Source organism: Podarcis pityusensis (assembly GCF_964106645.2).
Source record: "Podarcis pityusensis genome assembly, chromosome: 11".
Taxonomy (NCBI): Eukaryota; Metazoa; Chordata; class Lepidosauria; order Squamata; family Lacertidae; genus Podarcis; species Podarcis pityusensis.
Window position 1 is genome coordinate 51,950,418 of NC_138036.1, and position 13,743 is coordinate 51,964,160.

The 13,743-nt window shown below is 46.1% G+C and overlaps 1 long non-coding RNA gene across 1 annotated transcript; it reads right to left on the reverse strand.

The window, feature by feature from the left end:
* Nucleotides 1–1,109: 1,109 nt before the first annotated feature.
* LOC308458563 lies at nt 1,110–13,308 on the reverse strand. Its single transcript, XR_013977560.1, has 3 exons — nt 13,184–13,308; nt 2,359–2,403; nt 1,110–1,263 (listed from the first exon to the last, which is right to left on the reverse strand). It is a non-coding gene; the product is annotated as an uncharacterized lncRNA (long non-coding RNA).
* Nucleotides 13,309–13,743: the final 435 nt, after the last annotated feature.

Here is a 13,743-nt window from a genome sequence, read left to right on the forward strand (position 1 = left end):
TTTTCGTTGTGCCCATCTTCCATTTGAGATGGGCAAGGGGTGTTTGTAGGTGTTCTTTCTTTCATCCTACAAATCATCTCACCAGCGCGCCACACCCTGTGGCCTTCCTGGGCATCCACATTCCAGTCGAAGGAAGACACCATGTTTTAACTCATCCCCACATGGGGAGTCTGCCTTGCCTGATAAACTCTTGAGAGGAAATGTTGGTTCTGACCCTCTTCCTTTCTTAGATATGTTAGTCCTGCAATTAGGAAGAAGTTCCTTTACTCTAGACCCGTGGTTCCCAACGTGGGGCACACATCCCACAGGGGGGCAATTTGATTTTTAAGGGGGGCAACTTGATAATGAGTTAGATTTGAAATACTTCATTGACACTTGTACAACTTGTATACAGTGAGATTACACAAGCACCCCCCACTCAGCTCTCTTAGTCTTAATTCCCCTGATTTACTGACACACACACACCAAACCTGAAAGTCAGTTGCCCTGTTGTTATCTTTTCATTCAGCAGCCTAACAGCCCACGGATAGAAGCTGTTCTTTACCCTGTTGGTGTGACTAATCGTGCTTCTATATCTTCTGCCTGAGGGCAGGAGATCAAGAAAGTGCCGGCCAGGGTGTGAGTCATCCCTGAGAATTTTCCTCACTCTCCTGAGGCAACGTTCTTCCGCTATTTCATCCAGCAGATTCACGGGACAGACCATAATATCTTGTGCTGTATTCAGCACCCTCTGTAGGCACTTCCTATCAGTTGAACCAGCGTACCACACCGTGATGCAGTATGAAAGGACACTTTCTATTGTTGAGCGGTAGAAGGAGATCATCAAATGTTGATTGACATCGTTAATAATTAATAATTAGATCAAGTTAATGGCCTTTTGTGAGCCCCATGGACCAGAGCACGCCAGGCACTCCTGGCAGTGGAAGACAGGAGTGCCTAGTGTGCTATGGTCCATAGGGTCATGAAGAGTTGGACATGACTAAACAACAACAACAGCCTTTTAGGCTTGCTTCATGTGAAGAGGATTTCATTTTTTGAATAATAAGAATTATATGTCACGGGCTGGTGGTGTGGGCATCAGGATTCTAGAGATGCTTAGGTGGGGCATGGCCAAAAAAAGGTTGAGAACCACTGCTGTAGACACTAATTTTTCAGGGGGAGTGGTTCCCCTCAAGCTCTTTCTTTTTTTCAGTATCTCTGAGGACTTGTCAGTCTGTTACCAGTTCATTGGTCCACATCTCTAGGGCACTGTTACCGAATTATCTGTAAAGAAAAGAGAGAAAAGGGAAAAGGACAGGACTCAAGTCTGTCCATCCACAGTATTTCTTTCTGATGCTGAGCCCAGGTAACAGATGGTCACTGCCCATCCCATTTCACAAAACATCAGTGAGACACACAGGTAAGTGTGATTGCCAGCAGGAGCACCAACACACCACACACACAAATGCATGCAGCATTAATCTGGGATGCGCCACACACAAAACACTGAAAAAAACCCCACATCTAGGAAGTCGGTGGCGGGTATGCTTGATCCAGCTGTTCATTATATTTACCGTGTTGCACAATAAAACGTATTTAATATGTTGATGGGAGGGAAGGAAGAGATGTGAACCCCAGCAACTCAGAAGATAATCATTTTGCTATTAGTATGATTGTAAAGCTTCGAGGGCCTAATGCTGTTTGCGGGATTTACTGAAATTTAATCCCATGCAGCACAAATAAGAGACCAGCTGCACAGCCTGTTTACCTAAGTAATGTGGAGAGTATTTAAATGAAAGTCTGTTATTACTGTTGTTGAAATATATGCATCTGAATAAACGCAACTTCTGTTCAAACATTGATTTCTCAATAACCGCAGCTGTATTAACAAAGCTCCCCCCCCCTTTACTGTATATATTATACTTTGCCTTCAGTTCTCTCCTAGTTTGCCATGCCTTTCTGCATTTTGCTCCAAGGCTATGTTCTCATGCAGCTTTTTAATGCATTTTGCTGGCTTCAGTCATGGTGGGGATGAGAGGGAGAAGCGAAGTCCGTGGAACTTGTACACCCCCAACTTGGAGAATATAAAATATAAAATATTTTCAGACTTGAAAAAGGAAACACATAAGGACTAGTTTGTACCAATATATTTACACACAAAAAGGCATCACTTTACAATGAACTTCTTTAAAAGTGAACATTGTTTTCTGCTTCTTGTTATCTTTAGGGAAGTTTTTAATGTTTGATGTTTTATTGTGTTTTTAATATTCTGTTGGGAGCCGCCCAGAGCGGCTGGGGAAACCCAGCCAGATGGGTGTGGTGGTAATAATAATAATAATAATAATAATAATAATAATAAATTTATCATCATCATCTTACCAGTGTTGTGTTCTTTTACTCTTATCCCACTTCCCCTTTTATGATCTGTTATAGATAGATAGATAGATAGATAGATAGATAGATAGATAGAATAAAAAATAAAAAGGTGAAGCTCATTATGGCCTTGAGTTCTTCTCTGGATTCGATTTTTATCCAAGTCAGTGAAGAATTTCTCTGTCACTCCTATCCAATTCCCACCCACATTTATCAATATACCGTATTTTTTGCACCATAACACTCACTTTTTTCCTCCTAGAAAGTAAGGGGAAATGTCTGTGCGTGTTATGGAGGGAATGCCTACGGATGGCGGGGGGGATCTGCTGCAGTCAGTGAGCAGAGGATCCATGGTTCCCCTTCCTTCCCTCCTCCGTGGCTCACTTTGAAACAGCAAAGCGGGAGAAGAGCCGCTGAGTGGGGAGGAGAGAGCCTGCTTCTTTAAAGGAGCAAAGCGGGAGAGGAGAGGAGCCACTTACACGAGTGTAAGTGGCTCCTGTCTGGTTGGTTCCTTTAAAGCAAGCAGGCTCTCTGTCCCTCTCTCCTCCCCACTCAGCTCGCTAAATAGCAGCAAAGTTTTTCAGCTCGCTAAGCCGGGGATGAGCGGGGAGGAGGGAGAAAAGCAGAGCCTGCTTGCTTTAAAGGAGCAAAGCGGAGGGGAGAGGAGCCTTCTCCCCTTATACCCCTCTTCTTCATTATTAGCAGCATCCTTCTCCACCCACCCCACGCATGTTCCTTCTGCCCTTAAACCCCTCTTCTGCATTATTAGCAACATCCTTCTCCACACACCCCACGTGTGCTCCTTGTCCCTTGAGTGCTTTTCCTTCCCTCCCCACTTAAAACGTGGTTACAAAGCACGGATCCACATGGATCCTCTGGATTTTTGCACTGGGTCACCCCAAATTCACCATCAGATCACATAGCATGTCCATGGCTACATCTTGCACCAAAAAAATCACGCACCCACTGTTGTCTGGGGCCGCAGTGGTGCAAAAGCATGGTTACAAAGCATGGATCCACATGGATCCTCAGGATTTTTGCACTGGGCTACTCCAAACTCACTATCAGATCACATGTCTGTGGCCACAGAATGAACCACAAAAATCATACATCCACTGTTTCGTTTAGAATATTTTTTTTCTTGTTTTCCTCCTCTAAGAACTACGTGCGTGTTATGGTCGGGTGTGTGTTATAGAGCGAAAAATACGGTACACTCTTATTTGTCTGATGCGTTTTCAGTTATGGTTGCACTCTTTCTCGCTCCAAGTCACCAACCACCAGGCATAATCAACTTAGTCATAGTAATTTATTTCTATGCCAAATTTCCCACAAATATTTGTGCTCAAAGCAGATGACAGAAAATAAGCAGTTTGCATCAATAACAAATAATTATTATATATATCATGGGGTACAATATTACTGCAAAATAACACTGACAATTCTACAATTAACAATTAATTTAAAATACATATAAAGTGAGCATAAACTCTCGGGCCTTTTTGCCTCTCCGTTCCATGCATTATCTTGTGTTGAGAAACAGAAACTGATTCTCACACATGACTGTTCACATGTCTGTTTTGTAAACCATGTGAGCTGCCGTTTTTAGACAGCTCATGATGGCTTCTGGCTACACAAGATTTGGTGAATTCATGCTGAGCGACATTTAGGTTGGAAAACCCGATCTGGAGCAACAGATCACAACGTGGTCCTGTGCAAACAACTGTGTCAGCATAGGCTGACATAACTCATTAGGGACTGACTGAAAACTATGGCCGCCACAGAAAATAATACTGATCATATGACCCTGTCATGAGGCATGCAGATTAAAAACTTGAAAAACACAACTGACTTGCTGCACCAGTAAAAATTAAAATGCATTGCTCAGCAGAAAACACTTGAACTGCTGCACTTGCAGAGACAGATATACGAATATAAATATTGTGGCTGGTTTGCCAATCTACTCACATTGATGACTGGGAGAGGACACATAATAGAAGACCTGTGGAGAACATTGAAGAACTATAGCTAAGGTGGCCAATGGCAGCTTGTGAGAAAAAACAACACCTCCAATCTAATAGACAGAGTCAGGAATGGGTTGTGAGAAGTGCGTTTTTTATTTAAAATGTTTAGGGGTACTCTCATTTTGACTCAAGAAAACCACCATTTTATAGTTCAAATTGGGGAAAATAAATACTGTACTTTTCCATGTATAAGACAAGGTTTTTTTACTCTAAAATTATGTCAAAAACCGGGGGTCGTCTTATACATGAATAGTGCAAAGAGGGGGACGGGTGATTGGTTGCAGCCGCGAGCTGCAGCTTGTCAGAGGTGATTTGATGGGTGATTGGTGGCTGTGACAAGGGCTGCTTTGGATTGGCTGCTGCTGTGGTAATTGGGTGGGTGATTGGTTGCTGCGGCAAGTGCCGCTGCGGATTGGCTGGCGATGTGGCAATTGGGCGTTTGATTGTCGGGTGCTGTTTGTGAGCAGGCAGACGCTTGTTGGCTTCTGTGATGTGAGCGATTGCCAGCATTTGCATTCCCTCCCCCCAAAAAAGCTTGACAACTTTGGGCCATCTCCCCCCATTTTCTTAAATTTGATTCCTCCAAAATAGGGGTCGTGTTATACACGGAAAAATACGGTGCAGTAAATGGACAAAAGTACAAAGATTCACAAAATGTTTAGGGGTATGTGTTATGTACTGAAGTTCTCACCCTGGGCCAGCAGGGGGATACTGTAGATAGTTATGCAAATAAGGGATTGAAAGTGACGTTCAGTGATTGGATAATTTTAGAAAATTGTTACAGTTACGTTGTACTGGAGCTCTATATAAGCAGGCTGACTGAACTATTCAGTTCAGTTCTGGCCTGTGAATAAACAAGAGCTGTTTGAAGAACTGCTGTGTCGTCTGATATGTTCACCCATAACTTAACAGTATGCGTCCCCCCAGAAAAACAACAATGCTGGTTGTGAGTATGACATTCCCTAACTTGGTGCACTCAAAATATTTTGGACTACCACCATCTCCTACCATGTTAGCTGGAGCCGTAATTGTCTAAAACATCTGGAAGGTACCATGTCAGGGAAGGCTGGGTTAGCAGTGAGAGTTGACTACGTCTTTGTTGGTTCAGGGTTGAGGGTTCTGATTGAATCTGAGTATATCAAGAGGTAGGTTCTGTTAGTTAAGGGTGTGGTGTCAACAGGAAATGAAACAGATAGCTCCAAGTTGCTGGGACAAAATACCTGACCCCAACGCAAGCAAGAATGCTGAAAATACTGAACAGTTAGCAATACTAACTTCGGCCCACAAGATTACGGAGGAATACGGCAGAGTCTTTTGAACCCTTAAAAAGAAATTTCTGCCCATGTTTGTTTCAGAAAATTAGGCAGCAATTTTAAAGCCGCCCACATCTTTGGGCAAAGCTTATTTGCAAAGCTGCCTTTCTGTGTGAATCCTTATTAATATTCATTTCTCTTCCTGACAAAGTATGCACAGAGACCCTGCAATTTAGCAGTGTGCACTTATAACATTTCTTAGAAGAAAGAGCCCCCAGGGAAAACACGGAGTTGCCATAGCAATGTGTTTTTGTTCTGAAATGTTATCATATCGCTTTTCTTTCCCCATGTACATTTTCTGTGGGCTGAAAATGGTTACCCTCCTTAATCAAACTGTCAGCAAATCTTTCAGCTGTTACCACATGCTGCTTGTATCTTGTTCAGAGGTCCAGGCATTTAGCTTACAGGTTGGTCTCGTTATGATTCCAAAAATGGCAACACGTCAACAACATTTGTGTGTGTGTGTCTAGGTACAACTGGCTGTCTTGCACAAACAGTTTGGGTTGCTCTTTACCTTGTGGACTCAGGATTATTTGGGCTCATGATTATGTTGGAGCAGCGAAATGCAATCCCACTTTCAGTACTGTTTTGGGGTGGACGTCATGGTTCATTTTCAGTTAGTGCATGTCCCATAGATTCCTGCTAAATTCCTGTACCTTTTTACAGTACAAAATGTTCTGAGTGGGGAAGTGGGGAGATTGTTCGGTTTCTGTTGTTCTACAGTGCAAGAGGACCCCTTTGGATAGCAGTAATGTGACAGGAAGGTAAACGGCGTTTCCGTGCACTGCTCTGTTTCGCCAGAAGCGGCTTAGTCATGCTGGCCACATGACCCGGAAGCTGTACTCCGGCTCCCTCGGCCACTAAAGCGAGATGAGCGCCGCAACCACAGTCGGCCATGACTGGACCTAATGGTCAGGGGTCCCTTTACCTTTACCTTTAATGCGGTAACATTGGTGAAATATCACAGAGTAACTAACAAGGGCAACATGGTGTGTTCAGTGGTGGAGCAAGGTGGCGGTTCACCTCGGGTGTCATCTCTGAGGGGGGGGTGACAAGAAGCCATCGCACCACTGCAGCTGTGAGCAGAGGATCCCGCCGCTGTCCGTACGGCGCTTGAGCGGCGCCGTCGGCAAACCACCGCACATGCACCGCCAGGTGGTTTGCCCCGCCCCTGACACCCTGCACCGGGGCCCGGTTAGCCCTCCTTGGTCCTTGGGTGTGTGGAAACTCCAGTATAAATCCACCGCAAATGCGCTTTTATTTTGTCAATGACCTGTTGCAGGTCCAGGGGTTGTGCTCCCCAGTCTCCAATGCAGATACATAAGAGACCAATAAGACTGGTTTGGATCAAAACAGGCCACAGCTTTATTGAATACAGATGAAAGAGATTTGGCTTGGGCATGGGGCAATTGAAATACAGTGGTACCTCATGTTACATACACTTCAGGCTACATACGCTTCAGGTTACAGACTCCGCTAACCCAGAAATAGTACCTCGGGTTAAGAACTTTGCTTCAGGATGAGAACAGAAATCGTGCTCCGGCAGCATGGCGGCAGCAGGAGGCCCCATTAGCTAAAGTGGTACCTCAGGTTAAGAGCAGTTTCAGGTTAAGAACGGACCTCCAGAATGAATTAAGTACTTAGCCCAAGGTACCACTGTACTTCCGGCCTGCCCTCCGGAAGTGACGTGTGGTCAATCCAGGTGGGGGTTCCTAAGACTTACATCAGATAGGGTGACCCCCCACAGGGACCAGCATTGGCACTCAGACATGGCCACTCCCCCCAGATCCCTTTAACGAGATACCCCAGAGTTTGAAGGGGCAGGCGGAGACTACAACCCCCCCTCCATCCAAGTCAAAGAATTGCCCAAATGCCCAACCCAGTTGTGACAATTGCTATGAGGTAGGCAAAAACCACCGGGTCACAGCCAATTTGCCCAGTGGAGAAATTCCTACCCCACCCCCATAAAGAACAGTGACCACCATAGCCACAGCAAAGTCCTTCACTATCAGCTTAAACCGAGGGGGTGGGATGGAAAAACCCACAAAGGGACAAGCAGGTAGTGCCCCTGGAGCAGGCTGCTGAAATGACCAGGGGGCAGACCCGAGGAAAGCCTTCCCACTCCATGGGCTCCACCCCCTGGCACAGCCCAAGTCCCAGCCTGCATCCCCATTCGTCAAAGCAGGATGTAGGCTAGGATCCTGCTCCTGATAGGCGGTAGGGGCTTATGCCCCAGCCGCCTATCAGGAAGGGAACCAAAATCATGGTTTCCTCATCGGGGCCCCAGTGGAGCCTCTGCTGTCCTGCAATGCTGCCGCAACTAAAGGGGTGAGCAGACTTGCAGAACACACTCACAAAAAAAAAAAAAAAACAGTCTGGAGGGTCCTGAACGTTATCTAAAAAAGTGGATGTGTCTCCCTCCCTGTGGCGAAGCTGCATGCTCTGACACCGGGGGTGGAGAACAGGCGTGGGGCGTGCCCCGGGGTGTGTGGCACAATGCCAGCGTGGTGTGGCACGCCGCTCGTGAAGGCATGGCGCCCGGCACGGTGGGGGGGGTGCGTGGCACATGTCTGGGGGACAGCCACGATGGTACCCCCCTCCCTGATGGTACTGGGAGTGGTACACTCCTCTCGCCCCCCCTTTCCTCCGCCAGTGCTCCCACCCTCCTTTGAATGTGAGGTAAAGTGGCTATGTGATTGTTTTGTCACTTACCCAGATCCTAATTTTCCACATTGCTGCAAAGCTTGTGGAAAGTTAGGTGAGCACATGAAATTTCAGGAGGTGAGTGCATAATGAAGCAACCTGCTGCTTTCTGCCCCTAGTATCTGCCACTAGTATTCTGCTTCAGTGTAGGACCATTCCTGATGGTCATCACCTGTGCCTAATGCTAAATCTAGGTTATGTCAACTTGCCTGTCACTTGCCATGCTACAGGAGCAGAGAGATGAGGCAGTCTCCAATTTGCTTCAGTCTGTCACAAATTGTCCAGGCTTGCGTGGTAGGTTCCAATTCAGCTCTGGTTTGTTTGCATAGTCAAGGTGCCTGCTTAATAATATGAGCTGCTTAAAGTAAGTTTATAAAAGGAGGCCATAAATCCAGCGACAGCTGTCATCATTTCAAAGGAGCCATTTGCAGAGTAATATGCTGTTAATTTACTGAGCTCTTAGAGACCTCCAATAAATTCAGGAAATTACAGATGAAGCAAAGCCTGCCTTGTCCTTTATATTTTCTGCATCATAAGCTCCCTTAATGTTTGTTCAGCTGAGCAACACAGCTCCAGGAGACTAAGAAAGTTGTTATGGCATCATACCCAGAAATGAAACTTTGGAAAGTTTCAGATATCACAAGAACTTTAGTAATGAATCAGATAACAACCATGAATAAGGAAGCAATGTATCAGTTACTGAAATTCCATGAGTGGAATCCAATGCTAGTCCTACTTGGAGTAAACCCATGAAAATCAATGGACTTAAGGTAATTGTCTCTGTTGATTTCAGTTGGTCTAGTCTGAATATGACTAATGGTGCCTATCACCTTGTTGTTGCCTGACTAGAAGGACATGTGCAAATATCTTGCATTGGGGTTGCTGTTATTGTCTGTTATAGCTAGAGTGTTTTTGTATGAAATTCTGCACACTCCAGGGGTTATAGGTAAAGGTAAGGTAAAGGACCCCTGGATGGTTAAGTCCAGTCAAATGTGACTATGGGGTTGCGGCGCTCATCTCGCTTTTCAGACTGAGGGAGCTGGCATTTATCCACAGACAGCTTTCTGGGTCATATGGCCAGCAGAACTAAACTGCTTCTGGCACAACGGGACACCGTGACGGAAGCCAGAGCGGACAGAAATGCCATTTACCTTCCCATTGCAGAGGTACCTATTTATCTACTTGCACTGGCGTGCTTTCGAACTGCTAGGTTAGCAGGAGCTGGGACAGAGCAACGGGAGCTCACCCCGTCGTGGGGATTCGAACCGCCAACCTTCTGATTGGCAAGCCCAAGAGGCTCAGTGGTTTAGACTGGGTGCTGATGGCTGGTATTAGATATTATGGCTTTGTACCAAGGTGTTTAAGGTGGAAAACGTTTCTCCTTTAAGCTACACCAACTCACTGCTTAACTTGGTTGGTACTATATTGTGGAGCATATTGAGAGGACTATAGCTTTGGAAGGGACCACAGCTCAGTTGCAGAGTGTTTGCATTTTGTACCAAAGGTCCCAGGTTCAGTCCCTGCCATCGCCAGTTAAAAAGAAGAAGAAAAATATCAGGTAGCATGTGATGGGGAAATACCCTTTGCCCAAGACCCTGGAGAGCCACTTCCAATTAGAATTGACAATACTGGGCTGCATGGACAAACAGCTTTCTATGTGCAGAATCCCCAGTGTCACATTGCATTCCGTCTTCTGCCAAAGGAACGGACAGTAAATGACATTAGCCTGGGTGACATGACAGCAACTTCGTGTGCTGGCTGACATAATATTTAGTGTGCTTGGTGCTAATATTATGTGACATGGATTTTGGGGCTTGCTCACATTATATTCAGGGGAAAATATGATAAAATTTCCCTGTGGTGATTTTGTGCGTGTGTGTGCATGTGTGTGTGTGAGGTCACCTTGGTTAAAGTACTTCTGAGCCTGGAGATAATATAGCTCAGTTAGTAGAGCAATAGACTCTTATTCTCAGGTTTCACACCTCACATATGGCAAAATATTCCTTCGTTGCAGGGGGTTTGACTAGATAACCATCGGGTCCCTTCCAACTCAACAGTTCTACGATTCTACGATTCTTACTGCAGAAAAGTCTAATTTGAAAGTGGAATTCCTGATGTTCTACATAAAGTAGTCTGCCCTGTGGAAAAAAATATCATGGGACTAAGGTTGGTGTTATATGTTCTGAGAGAATGAATACCTGCTCACCCCTTCCCAACAGGTGGGCAGAGTTTGAGGCCCTGAGCGGAGCCACCTGGCCAGGTGCCACCCACCAGGAAACTGCGGGCTCGGCCCACCCCGTGGGGTTAAGAGGGATACCTTCCAAGGCCAAGGCCCGGTTGCCTACATCTGAAATCTGAATTCAATAAAGTTGTGGCCAATTCGAACCCATACCTTGTTGTCTGGTCTCTTCCTTTGAAGGGGGGGAAGGGCCCCAAGGACAGGGTTAGCTCATGGACCCGCAAACAATAAAAGAGGGTGTATGGGTAATTTCTAGTTCTGAATTTTGTGTTTCTGCACATTACACAAGGAAGAGCTTGCACATCTCCCTGGAATGTATATTTAGGATGTATTTAGAAACAGTGTCCAGCCCGGACACTGAGGTCCAGCTCCAAGGGCCTTCTGGCGGTTCCCTCATTGCGAGAAGTGAGGTTACAGGGAACCAGACAGAGGGCCTTCTCAGTAGTGGCGCCCACCCTGTGGAACACTCTCCCTTCAGATGTGAAGGAAATAAGCAGCTATCCTATCTTTAAAAGACATCTGAAGGCAGCCCTGTTCAGGGAAGTTTTTAATATTTAATGCTGTACTGTTTTTAACATTTGATTGGGAGCCGCCCAGAGTGGCTGGGGAAACTCAGCCAGATGGGTGGGGTATAAATAATAAATTATTATTTATTATTATTATTATTATTATTATTATTATTATTATTATGTATTTAGAATTTCCCCATCTCACAATGCAGAATATAAGTTCCCTCTTTCCACCTTACACAGTTCAAAAAGCAAAAGCCTGAAGTTGCCTTCAGTGATGTGGAGCCCTGACACAAGGCTTCAGGTGTGCTGATGCTCCATCTTTTGACTGTCACACACTAGTGTGGTTGTCTGCAGTGTAGAAGCCTATGTGTGAATACTGGGACACCAGCACAATCAGATGTCCCACCCAACTATGTGGAAAGCGACATGGGAGCACTTGTTCACACACGGGCTCCTACATTGAAGATGATCGTGCAGATTATGGTCTGAAGGCACAGACCCACTTTGTTGAAGCTAAGCAGGTCAACTCTGGTTCCTCCTTTATATTTATTTACGGTATTTAATCAATTCCTAGACCGCTACTTCTCAAAGCAATTGTAAATAAGAATAATCAAAACGTTAACGTAGGACAAAAATAGCACCATCTAAAGATATCAAAATATGGACCAATGCTAGCAAACGCTCACAGTTGGGAATGCCCAAACTACAGGTTTTCCATAAACATCTAGGCCTAATTTACTGGGGGGGGGGAGGGAGCCTTGGCAAACAGGTAAGTCTTTGCTTGGCATCACAATCCTTTCGGGCATGCTCCTGAGGGGAATCACAGCTTCTGAAATAGTAGCTAAGGAGACCCTCACAATGACCGCTCCCCGCTTAAAACGGGGGGCGCCCTTTGCGTGGACGCGCGCAGCCCCTAGATCTGGAGCGGCTCAAACAGCATAGGCTTGGTTTGCCTTCCCTCAGGTGGGATACCTGGAGGTCTCCGCCTACCTCAGTCAGTTGTCCAGTCCCACCTGGGGGAAGCGTTGCCAAGGAGACCAGGCCAGGTAGGGGAGGGATTACCTGCCCACACAATAGAGGGAGGATCTTACCTGGGAATCCTCACTTGGCTCCAGAGCTTCTCCCACCCTACCCACCCTCAGTTAATGTCTTATTTGCAGGTTAACTTTTCTTCACAGGTTTTGCAGGTTAACTTTCCTTCGCAGGTATGCGGGCACTGCTACGTTAAGGTCGCTGTTAAAGGGCCGGAAAGGAATTTCCCTGCATTGGCAGGTTTCGCCTTTCCCGTAGCAAAACGTCACAACTTTGGCGGTATCAGGCCTTGGGCGGAATCCTTTAGTCCATCTTCCTCTTTGCGGCGGCGATACCACGGTTCCCCGTTAAAGGGGTTTCTGAAGGGAGGCTTTGACCGTACGCCGAAAGGTCGTCATTGCTCTCCCCTGCGGCAGCGGCGTAACGGGGGCGGCTATCTCTGCTTGAACATATGTTCTCCAGAGCCGGCCCATCCCCCCCCCCCACACACTGGATAACCCTGATGCTCCCTAGGTCCCCGGCTGGGGACTGGGGAGGGAGAACACCCAATGCCTGAGCCAAGGTCTACCCACATTTGAAATTTAATAAAGTTGTGGCCAATTTAATCCCATAGCACGTTGTCATGAGTCATTATTCCACATGACGGGGGGACCGCGCGGGATCTGGGGACTCCGCCTGTCCACGCAAAGGTTTGAGGGCTGGTCAAAAACATGTCGTTGCCTGAGGCAAAGGTGGAAAACATCCTGTTAAGTGCTTAGATGTGTGACTGCCTGGGAACCATATCTATGTTGCCTCCAGTTCCAGATTTTCACTACATCTCAGATCATGCAAACCTGAATCCAAGCCACTCTCTCCTGTTAAGTATAATAATTTAATTGACACAGAAATGGAAAATGTGTGTGTACTGCTGAAGACTTAACATGGGGAAATTCTATTACTAACACTGGGTCTCCCCCCCCCAAAGTAGGTTTCTAAAGGACCTTGAACTGTCACTAGCTAATGTTATTTTACCTGCAGATTGTTTTCTGTTACTCTAAACTGTTGTAATCTTAGATCAGATGACAAAGGTATTGAGTTGCTAATTCACCATCTTGAAAGGGTGGTGGCTGTTAGATCCAACAAAACGAGGCAAGAGAGGGAGGCCCCTGGCCACACTGTGGTTAAATCGTCCGTGGCAACACCCGATACCAGTGCTGATTGGTCAGCGGGAACACTCTAGTCATGGCCCCGCCCAGAGCTGGTGACACAGCCAAGGCGACACGAGGAAGGGGAGTCCATCTCTGCCCCCGTGCTGGATCACTGTTGGGTCCTGGATGCCTGGCCACAATGCCGTCCACTGGAAAAGGTGAGCCATCTTCTCTGAACACCACAGGGAACAGAAGATGTAAATGAAGTTCCAGGGAAATGGATGCTGATTCTAGGTCTGTTTGGATTATTTCATATTTTCTAAGATGCTGAGCCTGTGCTGGACAGAACAAGATATTGTATGGATTTTGGGGGAGTATCTTTGATGCTTAGGTTTTGAAGAGTTCTCCCAGTAAAAGTTTGAATAATATTTTTATGGGCCTGGA